We start from the raw sequence: 17,698 nt of genomic DNA, 5'->3' as shown, positions 1-17,698 counted from the left end.
TTATGTCTAGAAAGTGACTTTTCATCAAAAGTACAATAACAAATCTAGTTCACGTTCATCCTGTGTCCCCTTACACACTTGTGCTCTTTATCCGCTCAAAACGCTATACAGCGAACGAGAAGGCGCTAGGAGCAAAGGAAAGTGGTTTTTCTAACAAACTCATATAAACAGTTGGCCGACCTACTCCAATTTGATTCTTTTCACATATTTACACATAATATAGTACTATGTACTGTTTCTGACCCAAAATATTACGAAATATGATTGTTTACATTAAAATGCAAAAGTTGATGAAAACGTATGATAAGGTGAAAAAAGTGACATTTTATGTCTAGAAAGTCACTTTTCATCAAAAGTACAATAACAAATCTAGTTCACATTCATCCTGTGTCCCCTTACACACTTGTGCTCTTTATCCACTCAAAACGCTATACAGCGAACGAGAAGGCATTCTGTAAAGGAAGCGTGCATGGTGCAGACACTGTTGGCGTCTGCATGAGCAGTTAGCCTGAAGGGGAAATTGGGGTCAGGTGTTTTCAATCAACGGGATGACCATCAGGTGTGAGTGAGCACCCTGTCTTATTTGAAGAACGGGGATCTATCCAAGTCTGGTCTTCACAACACATGTTTGTGGAAGTGTATCATGGTATGAAAAAAGGAAGTTTGTGAGGATCTCACACAAAGAGTTGTTGATGCTCATCAGGCTGGAAAAGTTCAAAAAAAAAAAAAAATGGTGGTGGTAGCGTTGCAGTTTGGGCCTGTTTCGCTGCATCTGGGCCAGGACGGCTTGCCATCATTGATGGAACAATGCATTCTGAATAATACCAGCAAACTCTAAAAGAAAATGTCAGGACATCTGTCCGTAAACTGGATCTCAAGAGGAAAGTGGGCCGCGCAGCGAGACAACAACCCTAAGCACACAAGTCGTTCTACCAAAGGATGGTTAAAGAAGAATAAAGTCAATGTTTTGGAATGGCCAAGTCAAGGTCCTGACCTTGATCCAATAGAAATGCTGCGGAAGGACCTGAAGCAAGCAGCTCATGTGAGGAAACCCACCCACCCACCCACATACATCCTAGAGATGAAACTGTACTGTAATGAGGGATGGGCTAAAATTCCTCCAAGCTGACGTGCAGGACTGATCAACAGTTACCGGAAACGTTTGTTTTGCAGTTGCTGCTGCACACCGAGGTCACACCAGATACTGAAAGCAAAGGTTCACATACTTTTGCCACTCACAGGTATGCCATATTGGATCATTTTCATCAATAAATAACTGACCAAGGTGTAATATTTTTGTCTGGTTTCTTTAATTAGGTTCTCTTTATCTACTTTTGATACTTGTGTGAAAATCTTACGATGCTTTAGGTCCCGGTAATGAAGATGTACAGAAAGCTCTAAAGGGTTCACAAACTTTCAAGCACCACCGTAAGTGGGATGTAAGGTCATGGCAGGAGAGCTCTTCCGCAAACACTACCGATGTGACCGTGGACCATGGGGTCTTAAGCCTAGACGAATCGCGTCCAAAAGACCACGCCTTAGCTCTGTCTTCAGCTGGAAATGGTTAGATGTCTCCGCCAGAGCCGGTTAAGCGTAAGGCACTTGAGTCTCACAACAGCCCATTTGTCGCGCCCATGCCAGATTTCTTGTTGTCCGGCGGAATGACCCGGTCACCTTCTTACCACGAACGGGTTTACCACCACGCCGGCCTGGGGGTAGCGTGGCCGAGTGGTCCAAGGCGCTGGATTTAGGCTCCAGTCTCTTCGGGGGCGTGGGTTCAAGTCCCACCGCTGCCAGGGTAGCTAGCTTATGGTGGGTGATGTCTCGTCTCCAAAGGCTTTACGCAGGTTTTTCTCCCACGCTTCCATGCTATACACCACGTAGCATGCTGCCTCACGTACGTCGCAATTCATGCCCCCCTTTTCCACGGTCGTTGTGTATATCCAGGTAGGGATGAAAGTTACATTTCCATCCATCCATCTTCTATACCGCGTAATCCTACTCAGGGTCACGGGTAAAAGTGACATTTTCCAAAGAAATTTAACTCGCTGAGACGGGCAGTCCATAGGTAGTCGGTACCTAGCCGCCCAAGGATCGGATTGCATTGCGACGGCTCGACTATGGAATTGTCCCGTTCTGTGAGACCTTTGGGCCGTCTCGCCGCATCGTCACCCTTCAGTTTATATGACGGCACAGCTCATACCTCAAGACTTGAATCAAATCTATTTGAGAAGCAGTCATCTAGTCGGCGAACATGAAACCCTCATTTGCATAGTTTTCGTTAAAGGGGGGGCGGGCCTCGGACGAGGTGGCCGAGAGGTTAAGGCGATGGACTGCTAATCCGTTGTGCTCTGCACGCGTGGGTTCGAATCCCATCCTCATCGCAAACTTCTCACTTTCCTCTTTCCAGCAATGTCTGGCTTTGTTGCAGTCTGTCTCACACCTACGAGGCCTACAAACGGGAAGCTTTGTACACGTCCCTGAGCTAGCACTGGAGAGGGTGGAGAAATGTGAAAAGCTAGCACTGTGGCTACGTGTTTCGCGACCGTGAGCTGTACTTCAACGCTTTTTGGCCACAGCTGCTGTAAGGCTCTTGCGTCTCTGGAGGTCCGTCAACGCAGAACGCATTCCGCAGTCCAGACGACAGGGGCAAAGAACCTGCACCGAAACCTCTCTTTTGCTCCACACACCGGGATGTAATTTCATACGCGTGAGCTATGTCAGCAAGAGGTTAAGGTGATGAACTGCCAATCCGCTGTGCACAGCCCATGTGGGTTTGGACCCCATTTTTCTTGTAAAGACCTTGCTTAAGCGCATTCTGTAAAGGAAGCGTGCATGGTGCAGACACTGTTGGCGTCTGCATGAGCAGTTAGCCTGAAGGGGAAATTGGGGTCAGGTGTTTTCAATCAACGGGATGACCATCAGGTGTGAGTGAGCACCCTGTCTTATTTGAAGAACGGGGATCTATCAAAGTCTGGTCTTCACAACACATGTTTGTGGAAGTGTATCATGGTATGAAAAAAGGAAGTTTGTGAGGATCTCACACAAAGAGTTGTTGATGCTCATCAGGCTGGAAAAGTTCAAAAAAAAAAAAAAATCTCTAAAGTGCCTGGACTCCACCAATCCACAGTCAGACAGATTGTGTACAAATGAAGGAAATTCACGAGCATGGTTACCCTCCCCAGGCGTGGCCAGCCAACAAAGATCACTCCAAGAGCAAGACATTTAACTGTCCACGAGGTCACAACGGATCCCAGGGTAACTTCTAAGCCACTAAAGGCCTCTCTCGCATAGGCAAATGTTAATGTTCCTGAGTCCACCATAATGAGTACACTGAACAACAGTGGTGTGCATGGCAGGATGGCAAGGAGAAAGCCACTGCTTTCCATAAAGAACATTGCTTCCTGCACGCAGTTTGCTAAAGATCACATGGACAAGACACAAGGCTACTCGAAAAGACGTTTTGTGGACAGGTGAGACCAAACTAGAACTTTTTGCTTTAAATGAGAAGGGTTATGTTTGGGGGAAGGAAAACACCGCATTCCAGCATAAGACCCGTATCCCATTTCTGAAAAATGGTGGTGGTAGCGTTGCAGTTTGGGCCTGTTTCGCTGCATCTGGGCCAGGACGGCTTGCCATCATTGATGGAACAATGCATTCTGAATAATACCAGCAAACTCTAAAAGAAAATGTCAGGACATCTGTCCGTAAACTGGATCTCAAGAGGAAAGTGGGCCGCGCAGCAAGACAACAACCCTAAGCACACAAGTCGTTCTACCAAAGGATGGTTAAAGAAGAATAAAGTCAATGTTTTGGAATGGCCAAGTCAAGGTCCTGACCTTGATCCAATAGAAATGCTGCGGAAGGACCTGAAGCAAGCAGCTCATGTGAGGAAACCCACCCACCCACCCACATACATCCTAGAGATGAAACTGTACTGTAATGAGGGATGGGCTAAAATTCCTCCAAGCTGACGTGCAGGACTGATCAACAGTTACCGGAAACGTTTGTTTTGCAGTTGCTGCTGCACACCGAGGTCACACCAGATACTGAAAGCAAAGGTTCACATACTTTTGCCACTCACAGGTATGCAATATTGGATCATTTTCATCAATAAATAACTGACCAAGGTGTAATATTTTTGTCTGGTTTCTTTAATTAGGTTCTCTTTATCTACTTTTGATACTTGTGTGAAAATCTTACGATGCTTTAGGTCCCGGTAATGAAGATGTACAGAAAGCTCTAAAGGGTTCACAAACTTTCAAGCACCACCGTAAGTGGGATGTAAGGTCATGGCAGGAGAGCTCTTCCGCAAACACTACCGATGTGACCGTGGACCATGGGGTCTTAAGCCTAGACGAATCGCGTCCAAAAGACCACGCCTTAGCTCTGTCTTCAGCTGGAAATGGTTAGATGTCTCCGCCAGAGCCGGTTAAGCGTAAGGCACTTGAGTCTCACAACAGCCCATTTGTCGCGCCCATGCCAGATTTCTTGTTGTCCGGCGGAATGACCCGGTCACCTTCTTACCACGAACGGGTTTACCACCACGCCGGCCTGGGGGTAGCGTGGCCGAGTGGTCCAAGGCGCTGGATTTAGGCTCCAGTCTCTTCGGGGGCGTGGGTTCAAGTCCCACCGCTGCCAGGGTAGCTAGCTTATGGTGGGTGATGTCTCGTCTCCAAAGGCTTTACGCAGGTTTTTCTCCCACGCTTCCATGCTATACACCACGTAGCATGCTGCCTCACGTACGTCGCAATTCATGCCCCCCTTTTCCACGGTCGTTGTGTATATCCAGGTAGGGATGAAAGTTACATTTCCATCCATCCATCTTCTATACCGCGTAATCCTACTCAGGGTCACGGGTAAAAGTGACATTTTCCAAAGAAATTTAACTCGCTGAGACGGGCAGTCCATAGGTAGTCGGTACCTAGCCGCCCAAGGATCGGATTGCATTGCGACGGCTCGACTATGGAATTGTCCCGTTCTGTGAGACCTTTGGGCCGTCTCGCCGCATCGTCACCCTTCAGTTTATATGACGGCACAGCTCATACCTCAAGACTTGAATCAAATCTATTTGAGAAGCAGTCATCTAGTCGGCGAACATGAAACCCTCATTTGCATAGTTTTCGTTAAAGGGGGGGCGGGCCTCGGACGAGGTGGCCGAGAGGTTAAGGCGATGGACTGCTAATCCGTTGTGCTCTGCACGCGTGGGTTCGAATCCCATCCTCGTCGCAAACTTCTCACTTTCCTCTTTCCAGCAATGTCTGGCTTTGTTGCAGTCTGTCTCACACCTACGAGGCCTACAAACGGGAAGCTTTGTACACGTCCCTGAGCTAGCACTGGAGAGGGTGGAGAAATGTGAAAAGCTAGCACTGTGGCTACGTGTTTCGCGACCGTGAGCTGTACTTCAACGCTTTTTGGCCACAGCTGCTGTAAGGCTCTTGCGTCTCTGGAGGTCCGTCAACGCAGAACGCATTCCGCAGTCCAGACGACAGGGGCAAAGAACCTGCACCGAAACCTCTCTTTTGCTCCACACACCGGGATGTAATTTCATACGCGTGAGCTATGTCAGCAAGAGGTTAAGGTGATGAACTGCCAATCCGCTGTGCACAGCCCATGTGGGTTTGGACCCCATTTTTCTTGTAAAGACCTTGCTTAAGCGCATTCTGTAAAGGAAGCGTGCATGGTGCAGACACTGTTGGCGTCTGCATGAGCAGTTAGCCTGAAGGGGAAATTGGGGTCAGGTGTTTTCAATCAACGGGATGACCATCAGGTGTGAGTGAGCACCCTGTCTTATTTGAAGAACGGGGATCTATCAAAGTCTGGTCTTCACAACACATGTTTGTGGAAGTGTATCATGGTATGAAAAAAGGAAGTTTGTGAGGATCTCACACAAAGAGTTGTTGATGCTCATCAGGCTGGAAAAGTTCAAAAAAAAAAAAAAATCTCTAAAGTGCCTGGACTCCACCAATCCACAGTCAGACAGATTGTGTACAAATGAAGGAAATTCACGAGCATGGTTACCCTCCCCAGGCGTGGCCAGCCAACAAAGATCACTCCAAGAGCAAGACATTTAACTGTCCACGAGGTCACAACGGATCCCAGGGTAACTTCTAAGCCACTAAAGGCCTCTCTCGCATAGGCAAATGTTAATGTTCCTGAGTCCACCATAATGAGTACACTGAACAACAGTGGTGTGCATGGCAGGATGGCAAGGAGAAAGCCACTGCTTTCCATAAAGAACATTGCTTCCTGCACGCAGTTTGCTAAAGATCACATGGACAAGACACAAGGCTACTCGAAAAGACGTTTTGTGGACAGGTGAGACCAAACTAGAACTTTTTGCTTTAAATGAGAAGGGTTATGTTTGGGGGAAGGAAAACACCGCATTCCAGCATAAGACCCGTATCCCATTTCTGAAAAATGGTGGTGGTAGCGTTGCAGTTTGGGCCTGTTTCGCTGCATCTGGGCCAGGACGGCTTGCCATCATTGATGGAACAATGCATTCTGAATAATACCAGCAAACTCTAAAAGAAAATGTCAGGACATCTGTCCGTAAACTGGATCTCAAGAGGAAAGTGGGCCGCGCAGCAAGACAACAACCCTAAGCACACAAGTCGTTCTACCAAAGGATGGTTAAAGAAGAATAAAGTCAATGTTTTGGAATGGCCAAGTCAAGGTCCTGACCTTGATCCAATAGAAATGCTGCGGAAGGACCTGAAGCAAGCAGCTCATGTGAGGAAACCCACCCACCCACCCACATACATCCTAGAGATGAAACTGTACTGTAATGAGGGATGGGCTAAAATTCCTCCAAGCTGACGTGCAGGACTGATCAACAGTTACCGGAAACGTTTGTTTTGCAGTTGCTGCTGCACACCGAGGTCACACCAGATACTGAAAGCAAAGGTTCACATACTTTTGCCACTCACAGGTATGCAATATTGGATCATTTTCATCAATAAATAACTGACCAAGGTGTAATATTTTTGTCTGGTTTCTTTAATTAGGTTCTCTTTATCTACTTTTGATACTTGTGTGAAAATCTTACGATGCTTTAGGTCCCGGTAATGAAGATGTACAGAAAGCTCTAAAGGGTTCACAAACTTTCAAGCACCACCGTAAGTGGGATGTAAGGTCATGGCAGGAGAGCTCTTCCGCAAACACTACCGATGTGACCGTGGACCATGGGGTCTTAAGCCTAGACGAATCGCGTCCAAAAGACCACGCCTTAGCTCTGTCTTCAGCTGGAAATGGTTAGATGTCTCCGCCAGAGCCGGTTAAGCGTAAGGCACTTGAGTCTCACAACAGCCCATTTGTCGCGCCCATGCCAGATTTCTTGTTGTCCGGCGGAATGACCCGGTCACCTTCTTACCACGAACGGGTTTACCACCACGCCGGCCTGGGGGTAGCGTGGCCGAGTGGTCCAAGGCGCTGGATTTAGGCTCCAGTCTCTTCGGGGGCGTGGGTTCAAGTCCCACCGCTGCCAGGGTAGCTAGCTTATGGTGGGTGATGTCTCGTCTCCAAAGGCTTTACGCAGGTTTTTCTCCCACGCTTCCATGCTATACACCACGTAGCATGCTGCCTCACGTACGTCGCAATTCATGCCCCCCTTTTCCACGGTCGTTGTGTATATCCAGGTAGGGATGAAAGTTACATTTCCATCCATCCATCTTCTATACCGCGTAATCCTACTCAGGGTCACGGGTAAAAGTGACATTTTCCAAAGAAATTTAACTCGCTGAGACGGGCAGTCCATAGGTAGTCGGTACCTAGCCGCCCAAGGATCGGATTGCATTGCGACGGCTCGACTATGGAATTGTCCCGTTCTGTGAGACCTTTGGGCCGTCTCGCCGCATCGTCACCCTTCAGTTTATATGACGGCACAGCTCATACCTCAAGACTTGAATCAAATCTATTTGAGAAGCAGTCATCTAGTCGGCGAACATGAAACCCTCATTTGCATAGTTTTCGTTAAAGGGGGGGCGGGCCTCGGACGAGGTGGCCGAGAGGTTAAGGCGATGGACTGCTAATCCGTTGTGCTCTGCACGCGTGGGTTCGAATCCCATCCTCGTCGCAAACTTCTCACTCTCCTCTTTCCTCCTCCTCCTAATATTTGTACACATGCAAGACCATATAAGGCTGCTTCAGTAAAAAAGGGGGGGCCAATTAAAATGAAATATGCAATTACCCATTATATTCTTGGTTTTAACTAGAGATGCACCGATGTATCAGCCGATACCGAAATGCTATTTTTCATCTATCCATAATTTAAAAATATCTGATAATCCGACAGCACAAAAACTCTAGAAATTACTCAGAAAGTATTGGAGTTTATGGCGCTTGATGATCAACCATGCTCTGCAGTGAAGGACATGGGATTTCAGCGACTGGAAAAACACCTTGAGCCTCGCGACACTTTACCGAGTCGGCGTTATTTCACATTCGTCTGCTTACCGGAGTTATACAACCGTATGACAGATCATATTCACGAGCTTCTTCATAACCACTCCGCGATGAACTTCACCACAGATGTGTGGTCTTCAGCTGTAAGCCTGACGAGTACGCTTAGTCTCACTGCTCAGTGGCTCCATTGTGATTTTAAACTTAAAGTCTTGCTTCATGCACAAGAACTTCCCGGTTCTCACACTTCATAAGAAGCACCTGCATCGCGTTGTAACTCGCGCTGCTCGCAGGTGAACTCTCGCGATACTCCTGGGCAGAAAGGGAACTCACATTCCTGCTTTTTAAAGGACCAGCGGAACATTTTATCCCTATATGAGAAGGACATCTGTGCACACTGCATGGACAATACACTTAATTAAGGGCTTTAATAACCAGTTTCACAATTGGAAGGTTGTCTTCTTTTTCACCTGGTTATTTATATATAAAAATATAAAGTATTTAGCATGTTTGTATTTAGGTACTTCTGTTTCTAAATAAATAAGCATTATGTCATAAAATCACAAGTCTGTTTTGATTTAATGGTCAGAAGCTGTACTATTTGACGAATAACCTAAAATCACAAACATGATACTTGTAAATAGAATCATTTCATATATGCAGTTTATTAGATCCTTAAAGTAAAAAGACAGCTAAATAGTGAAAAACATAATTGTTGGATTTATATGAATGGATGACAATAACTTGCTAATAGTCCATCAACTTAATTGGCATGTGCTCCAGTCAGTGTTGTTCATGGGGAATTTATTCTACAACTTCTACAGTTGTAGTGAACTTCTACAGTGAAAAAAACCCAATCCTTTAAAAAACAGTTAATGAAGCTGAGGCTCAAAGGCGGGTCGCTGGCATAGAAAGTCTGCTGTTACCACCTGCAAGTACCAGAAGTCACTGACTGCAAAACTGTGTTTACAAGAAGAGTCACTACAGTCATCAAAGTCGATGGTATAGAGATCTGCTGGGCTAGCGGTGTGGATGAAAGGGCTCTTGCTTCATTTTGTGCTTATTTTGTCTTCAATTCAACATATCCATCTCATTTGAAGAACACTCTGATTTTTCTTCAGCAATATGTTTTGAAACTTACTGTGGATGGTGACAAGCCTCTACCTACTCCAGTTACCAGAGTAATCAACCTCTTACAGTAATATCTGCCAAAAATGCCTTGTCTATTCTGTTGTCCTAAATGCTCTCGGAGAACGATTGTCAAATTAATCCAGCACATTGGTCTCATTCATGCACGAGGCAAATTTTTCAATAACTTGTGGTCTTAATGACTGTCAGAGGACCTTTTCAAAGTATGAGTCCTTTAGATGTCATATTTACCAAAAGCATAAAGACACTGTATTACAACGGACTATGGCTGATGATCCTCAGCATTTGCGATGGTGCAATGACGATGGTGATTTTGAAGTTTGCAATCCCCTCGGGTCTAAACGTAACAAGCAAAAACTGTGTGCAATCTACTATACAATTGGAAATATGGGTACAAAGTATTACTCTCAGTTAAAACATTCATTTAGCTTTACTTCCTTTTATTATCATTATTATTCATACTGTGTGAAATGTCAGGATGAGTGGACTGTCCTCTCACCAGGTGAGGAGGTTGATTACCAGGCACTAGATATATACAATGTTGTTGACAAATTACTTATTAGCACTAGATATTATTGCTGAAGACAAAACAGCCCCACTTTATACTGATTTTACTCCTCACCCTTTAATCTATCTTTCTTCTTCTTCTCCTTATTGTTATTATTATTACTAGAGTAGTAGCCTAGTAGTATTCATCTTAGCATAGGATTAGGAAGTGATTTCTAAAAACTGTCAATCACACCTTCATGCTAACGCTGTACATGATGTCAATGGTTCACTACTCCTCTCTCTCTCCGTAGATACTTACAGGGACCCTCGACTTTAAGTCTTTTTATTGCAAAAGCAACTGAGTTTCTTTTTTTTCCCCCGGTAACAATAATATAGCCTTATTCTGTTTACTCAGAAAGACTATAACTTTATTTACAGTTCCTCTCCTTAACTTCAGTCACTTCCTCACTGAAACCTATAATCAGAATAACTCCAAAGCCTAAGGTCTAAGCCTAAGTCTCCACTCTAAATCATGTGTCTAGAACACAGGCTCTGAACTCTTATCTAACACATTTAGTGTTTTATCTGCTTTAAAGCACCCACCTCAGCTCGTGCAGGCCGCTTAATTAGCTGATGATTTGAATCAGGTGAGTTTGGTGCAGGTTCTAATTGAACATCCTCGGGAGTGTAAAGAAGCCTCTCTCTAATATCTTTCTTACCGGTTCAACTCCAACTTCATCACCACCCCAAGAAAGCACTGCATGTTAATAGTGTTCTGGGTCAGTATCTAAACTGACAGTCTATTCACACACACTAGCACTACTGCACTTCACATCCAGTATTTCCTTCTCTAATGTAGTAGGTTCATTGGTAACAGGTTTGTCTGATTAGTATTCTGTTAACAATGTCGGTGTGTTGGTTTGGCGTTGTAGTTTGTGTTTGCCATGTTTGTAGTCTGAGGTGCATTCTGGGAAACGGACTCGCTGGTTTGCTGTGACATGACAATGACACTTGAGAGTTTACTGTTCAAGACTCAGAATTACTATACATTACTATAATTACCATCAAGCTGCACATGACATTTTATGAAAGTAGTACTATGTTTTTTCTCATTTACGGGTACCTCATACAGTCAAAAGGTTATTGAATTTTAATTATTTTCTTAAAAATAAAATAAAAAAATGTAAAAACTGAGTTGTGATTAGTTGTGAAATTAGACAACACTTGCAGACTTGTCCTCTGAGGTGAAAAAGGTTTATTACAGAAAGATGGTTAATACAGCATAGAAGAAGTATCCCAGAAGACAAAAAAATTTACATGATCATTCTGTTTACAACGTTTACAGCCAGGCTCTTAATGCATGCTGTTACCTTCTTGAGCATCAGTGAATGTTTGCACCTTTTGGAATAGTCGTGTACGAGTCCCTCGGTTGTCCTCAGTGTGAAAAGATGGATCGGAACATCATATAACCTCTACTGGAAAGGGCTAAAATATGCAGGAAAAGCAAAGTATGTGAAGGACCTGGAGGATTTTTCTGAAGAACAGTGGGCAGTTTAACTGCTCAGGACAAACAAGGGACTCATGAACAACTATCATAACACATAAAAAGAGTCCTGGATCATTCAGGTAACGACACACAATATTAAGAATCAAACGTGTGTAAACTTTTGAATGGGGTAATTTTGATTAATTCAGCTATTATCTTGTGGACTATATGTAAACATCTGTTATGCCATACTGCCATACTGTCTGGATGTTCCAGTAGGAATATAAATAAGCTCCAATTAGTCCAGAATGCAGCTGCTAGAGTCCTAACTAGAACTAGAAGATATGACCATATCACCCCGATATTATCAATACTGCATTGGCTCCCAGTAAAATCTCGCATTAATTATAAAATACTTTTATTAACCTATAAAGCACTAAATGGTCTCGCGCCACAATATCTAAGCGACCTTTTGGTTTTATATGATCCGCCACGCCTACTTAGATCAAAAGATGCAGGCTATCTGACCGGTACCTTGAATAGTGAAGGCTACAGCAGGGGGAAGAGCTTTCTCTTATAGAGCCCCACAGTTATGGAACAGTCTTCCTATTAGTGTTCGGGACTCAGACACAGTCTCAGCGTTTAAGTCTAAGCTTAAAACGTATTTGTTTACTCAAGCCTACCCTGACTAGATTCTGTTCTACTACTTCGCAGTCATAATTATATTTTTTCTCCCTCTCTCCTTTCGCCGAGCCCCACACGAATTTATGGAGATACTAGAGATCCAGATCCTTTCTGCCTCTGGATGGAGCTCAAATCTTCTTTAATTCCAGACTGCTGGGACTACGGCTGCTCTTAACGCCATACAGACTTCATATAAATCCATAATGAACTCTTTCACAATATCTGTTGTTACCCAGATGAGGATGGGTTCCTTTCTGAGTCGGGTTCCTCTCAAGGTTTCTTCCTCTTAAAACATCTTAGGGAGTTTTTCCTTGCCACCGTCGCCACTCAGTGGCTTGCTCAGTTGGGATAAATTCGCACCTTTAATATCTGTATACCATGTTGATATTTCTGTAAAGCTGCTTTGAGACAATGTCTATTGTAAAAAGCGCTATACAAATAAAATTGAATTGAATTGAATTATGTGAAATAGCTTATTCATGGCGGTACTAAATTAGAAACTTAGGATTTTTATGATCAATCTTATTTTGTAAAGAGTATTAAGATTTTGTAGATACTGCAAGTGGTATGTAAACTTCCGACCGCAACTGTATACCCACCCAGCTACCAACACACACACACACACACACACACACACACACACACACACACACAAATTCAACCATTTAAAAACAGCAAGGACTTTTATAAACAATCAAAAATAGACTACAATATGTACATTTTAACAAATTAACAAAGAGTCCACAGTTAAAACACTCTAAATACCTTCTTTTTGCAAAAGTTTTCAAAAGTCTTCTCTTGCGCCCGCACTCTCGATCTGATGCCAGCTGGAGCCACCTCTTCATGGTCCCCTCAACCTCCATCTCTGCAGCTTTAGCCGTGAAGAGGTTTCTATGAACATTGGAAGAAAGCAATGCATATCGTAAGCTTATTATGAATCCTAAGCATTAATTACGTTTATACCATGGTCAGTGTGAATATTGGATTCTGAATGGCTGGAAGGTGTGCATTATAACCGTTTATTGCACAGGTAGTTCCAGTCAGTTTGATCACTGTGAGCATTTCTAAATCAATGCGCAGCCTACATGCACACACAAACACACACACACGCACAGACACTTGAGCATACAGAGACATCGTGAACACACATTCGTACACACAGACACTTCTTGCCGGCCCTGTCTGCAACTTTGTCTGCAACAAAAAAAATAACTTTGCTGGTAAAAAGTTACATTATATTTCTCAGCAATGAGGTGTTACCATCACTGTTTGTGAAGTAATTCAACTCTCAGTTTTACTACACTACTGCTGCGCAACACTGACTATGTTTACATGGACAGCAGTAATCTAATTATTGACCTTACTCTGAGTAAGATAATAACGTGAATAAGGTGTTTACCTGCGTAGCGCCACGCCGTCCGACGTCCCTCCAGAATTTCACATATCAACATACAGTTCGTCTTTGTTATGGTATAGTATACAGTTTTGGGTGTTTTTATTTAATTTTTTTATGAACGCTTTAAGCGCAGTTATTTTTTTGTCATGCTGTACGTGCAAATAGACAACTGCTTGAAGCCGTGAACTGCATCCCAAACCGTGCACTTAGCGTCTATATAGTAGCCGAGATAGATGTATTTTCCCCACTACAGGCCTATAGTAGGCAAGTATGCGGATTGGGACGCAGCTGTGCTCTCTTGTTCGCCGTAAAATGTTGAGCACTGCCATGTGTGTACGTGCCCTGTCGCAAAATGTGGTGAAAACTCACACGACGTTAATAATGTGATTCAGGTGTTTACATGTCTGTAATACACGTTGATAATGCGACTAAAACAGGAGTACTACATGTCTTAATTCGATTAGTGCTTACTTCCAGTAATGACTTTAATCATATTAAGGTAATTAAAAATTGCTGTTTACATGGTAGTTTCTTAATCAAAGTATCGTCTTAATCGGGTTAACAGTGGATTATTGTGGTCCATGTAAACTCACTGACTGACTGCTGAGAGGCACATGATGCAGGAAATTCATACATGATTAATCTCTCTGTCTCTAATGGATATCTGTCAATTCATTCAAATAAATGTAATCTCATCACACTACTTTATCTCTGTGTCTGATTTATATCGGGCAAAATTCCAGATCTAACGACCTAACTAATAGAAATTAACTGTCATTTTAAACTTCTAATCAAAGTTTGTGCTTCTAAAATCAATGACAGCTTTAACTTTATTAATTGTGGAAAGACCATGGTATAAGCGGGGTAATCCATGGCTAGGTGACGATTTGAACGAGTGGTTCTTCTCCTCCACATCATGCACTAAAATCGTTTAATGCACATTTAGCTGTGGATTACCCCTTACATATCATCTGAGAGAGACAGCTAATTCTGTATGTAAACAGATATACTTACCAATCATGACCTCTCCAAGTTTGAGAGTGGCCAGTGAAGTCTTTCCATCGACTCCCCTCCAACTGAGGTTCTTTGCCAGGGAGTTAGCAATCACCCTCTTCAGTATGCGCCAGGTGCAGTCGAGCACATCCGCCCTGTCAATAAGCGCCAACCAGTTTACCCAAAACGGATGATTTTTAAAACAATAATATAATATAAAATATAAATAATTAATAAGCATGTATTGCCTTGTCAACTGTGTCAGTGCTTCTCACTACTCCTGCAGTTACCCTGCCCTGTGTGCTTTCCATGTTTTGCTCCTCTACCAAAGATTAGGTCATAACTGTTCCCTCATATCAAAGTGGTGTTGAATGAGTACGAGTGTGTCACCTTGAGAAAACAAACACTCTCAGTAGCTGTGTAATTGTGCAAGCAATTGTTAACAAAAAAAGTAAAAAAATTCTCACCAGTTTTTGCTTGTAATCTGGGCTCTGTTGCATCCTTCGCTCCAGACTACGCAGTTGAGGAAGATCTTGCAGGGCAGTAAATCTTCATAAATATCCAAAGACTGCACTTGGAACACCTGTAGTTGAAGCAATCTCAGTGGTTTGTTGGTCCAGCACCATCTCTAATTTAGTCAACGCCTCCCTCAGCATGGCTATGGTAAAGAAGTTAACAATATTTACAAACGATACACACTACAAAACTGTACAACTCCATCCTCAGTCTTATTCCTAACCTACACAAATTCCAGTAAGATGGCTGAGTGGAAATCACGGTTAATTAATACTTACAAAAGAAAGTCAATCAGAAAGCAGAAGAATACTTGGTACAGCCGATACTGAAAAAAAAACTTATCGTATCATTCTTTTTAAAATTTTAGTATCAACTTGGTACAGATACTTTTGACATCACAACTTACCAATTACAACATCCTTGAATTGCATGGATGCCAAGGATATTTTCCCATTCATTTGTAACAGATAGCTGCACAGTGACAGGGGCGGCTGTGGATCAGGTGGTAGAGCGGGTTGTCCACTAATCGTAGGGTTGGCTGTTTGATTCCCGGCCAGCAGGACTCCACATGCTGAAGTGTCCTTGGGCAAGACACTGAACCCCAAGTTGCTCCCGATGGCAAGTTAGCGCCTTGCATGGCAGCTCTGCTACCATTGGTGTGTGAATGGGTGAATGAGACACACTGTAAAGTGCTATATAAGTGCGCCATTTACCATTTTACCATTTATTGACACAGAAGCGGAGTCCGTTCCATTCCGTGGTGTTTTAATTAACGGAAGTAAAAAAAGAGATGAAGAGAAGGGTGTGGTCTTAGGAAGCAATAAAAAGAACAGGTGACTAGGTGAGAGAAAGCGGGACGTGGAAATGAAAGCCAGGTGAGAATGGCGGAACTGATGGTGTGTGTTTGCCAAGGACCATGCTAATGCTCTTACTGTGGATTATAACCTTGTGGATATTGATTCAGGAGGCTGGCGAACACTTCGGGTATATTCTGCCAAGGTGAATAAACGAGCGAGCGGAGTTTTGAGGGTTCGGAGGCACATCACGGGTTTGAGATCCTTTCTTTAATACTTTTGTGGAGAACCAGTATGTTTAAATCGTTGGATGTTACTGTCTGTAAAGAACTCCGAGTGTTAAGCGGAATCTGACTGCTCTTTCCCATGCTTTCGGGTTCACAAACTCCCGTATGCCTAAATCACCGCCATTGAAGTGCAACTTTTAAAGTGAACAACTTTTTTGTTTTGGTTAAGAATTATTTTGGGGTTAAATGTTTTATTTTCTGCCTTTTGTGTGTGAAAGTTTTCTTTTATGAATAGAGCCTTGTTTCCTTATGGGTGCGTTTATTAATCCCACGTAGGGGAACTTTTTGGTTTTCATTATTTCGGTTTCTATGACTGAAACGATCTGTATTTTCTTATGTTTATTGCATAAATAATAATAAACTTATTTTGTAAGAATTGAGTAGCCTTATTCTGAGTGATGTCCAAATTATAAGTTATAAATGACTGTTAATTTGAACTGTCTGGCGTCCAAACCCCATAAGGTACCACGCTACAGAGTGGCGCCCAAATGGGGACCGAACCATAAGATTTAGAAAGTTTAGTTGATGTACTGAACTTAACAGACTTGGACATTTGCGTTATTGATGGACTTGACCATTGTTAATTATTGTGAAATACAGTGTGTACATATATTTTCAGTTTTTCTGGTCGATGTTTACATGAAATGTATGGTTATTGAGAACATTCAGGAGTCTGTGTAACTACTTGCTGCTCTGTATTGTTTCTCTTCTTCCCTGGCCATGTCTACCCCTACCCCTCGAATCAAGCGGATCATTACTCTTGTCTTCTTGATGAAGGAAAGAGCCAGGCTCCCACATTCAGTGGAAAAGCAGAGACTGCCTGTGATTTTGCAAGCAGCTGTTATCTGCCTTGCACCAAAAGCTCAATGGAAGGGAAACCGCTCCCAGCCTTTTTCAGGCGTAGACCTCTCGCTGATAGGTGAACTTGGCGACCAGTACTTTACGGAAAATTTTCCAGTCACGCACAGAGTCTTATTGAGCAACGAAAGAGCCAGGCTTCCACTTTCTGTAGAAAAACAGAGACTCCCTTTCATTTTGTTAGCAAATGTCAACTGCTTTGCTACAAAGGCACAAAATAAGGAAATCTGCTCTGTCCAAGGTCTCGCTTTCCAGCTGTTCCTAGAGGACCTGATCCTACAGTGATGACAACCGGTCAGTTATTAAAGCAAAGTTCAAAATTGCTAGCTTGTTTCTGCCCAGTCTCGAACCAGGGACCTTTTGCGTGTGAAGCAAACATGATAACCACTACACTACAGAAACCACGACAGAAACACCCTTTAGCTGTTGCCGATGGTCTGCTGATGAGAAGAGCACATAGTTAAACTTTTGTTCAGCAGCTTTGAATTGCCCAGTGTGGCATTGGTGGTATAGAGGTGAGCATAGCTGCCTTCCAATTTGGCCCAGGTTCGATTCCCGGCCAACGTACGGATTGTAACTTGGAGCTTCTGGAGGTGCTTTATGGTAGTTGGCACAAAAGGAAGGAATCACCTGCCTGAAAATAAAT

At 43.4% G+C, this 17,698-nt stretch overlaps 1 long non-coding RNA gene and 6 other non-coding genes across 8 annotated transcripts; 6 read left to right on the top strand and 1 right to left on the bottom strand.

The window, feature by feature from the left end:
* Positions 1–1,714: 1,714 nt before the first annotated feature.
* trnal-uag (transfer RNA leucine (anticodon UAG)) lies at positions 1,715–1,796 on the top strand. Its single transcript has one exon. It is a non-coding gene; the product is annotated as a tRNA-Leu (tRNA).
* A 506-nt stretch (positions 1,797–2,302) lies between these two features.
* trnas-gcu (transfer RNA serine (anticodon GCU)) lies at positions 2,303–2,384 on the top strand. Its single transcript has one exon. It is a non-coding gene; the product is annotated as a tRNA-Ser (tRNA).
* A 2,175-nt stretch (positions 2,385–4,559) lies between these two features.
* trnal-uag (transfer RNA leucine (anticodon UAG)) lies at positions 4,560–4,641 on the top strand. Its single transcript has one exon. It is a non-coding gene; the product is annotated as a tRNA-Leu (tRNA).
* Positions 4,642–5,147: 506 nt separating this feature from the next.
* On the top strand, positions 5,148–5,229 carry trnas-gcu (transfer RNA serine (anticodon GCU)). The gene has a single exon. It is a non-coding gene; the product is annotated as a tRNA-Ser (tRNA).
* Positions 5,230–7,404: 2,175 nt separating this feature from the next.
* Positions 7,405–7,486, top strand: trnal-uag (transfer RNA leucine (anticodon UAG)). The gene has a single exon. It is a non-coding gene; the product is annotated as a tRNA-Leu (tRNA).
* Positions 7,487–7,992: 506 nt separating this feature from the next.
* Positions 7,993–8,074, top strand: trnas-gcu (transfer RNA serine (anticodon GCU)). The gene has a single exon. It is a non-coding gene; the product is annotated as a tRNA-Ser (tRNA).
* A 3,185-nt stretch (positions 8,075–11,259) lies between these two features.
* On the bottom strand, positions 11,260–16,081 carry LOC128630474 (uncharacterized). Of its 2 annotated transcripts, XR_008394859.1 has the most exons (4): positions 15,065–16,081; positions 14,619–14,752; positions 12,974–13,099; positions 11,260–11,523 (listed from the first exon to the last, which is right to left on the bottom strand). It is a non-coding gene; the product is annotated as an uncharacterized LOC128630474 (long non-coding RNA). The 2 variants fall into 2 exon arrangements; XR_008394858.1 differs by lacking the exon at positions 11,260–11,523 and having other exon boundaries at positions 12,465–13,099.
* Between the last annotated feature and the right edge of the window lie 1,617 nt (positions 16,082–17,698).

This window comes from Ictalurus punctatus, unplaced genomic scaffold (genome assembly GCF_001660625.3).
Source record: "Ictalurus punctatus breed USDA103 unplaced genomic scaffold, Coco_2.0 Super-Scaffold_100056, whole genome shotgun sequence".
Classification (NCBI taxonomy): Eukaryota; Metazoa; Chordata; class Actinopteri; order Siluriformes; family Ictaluridae; genus Ictalurus; species Ictalurus punctatus.
This window is presented reverse-complemented; position numbering and strand designations above follow the sequence as displayed.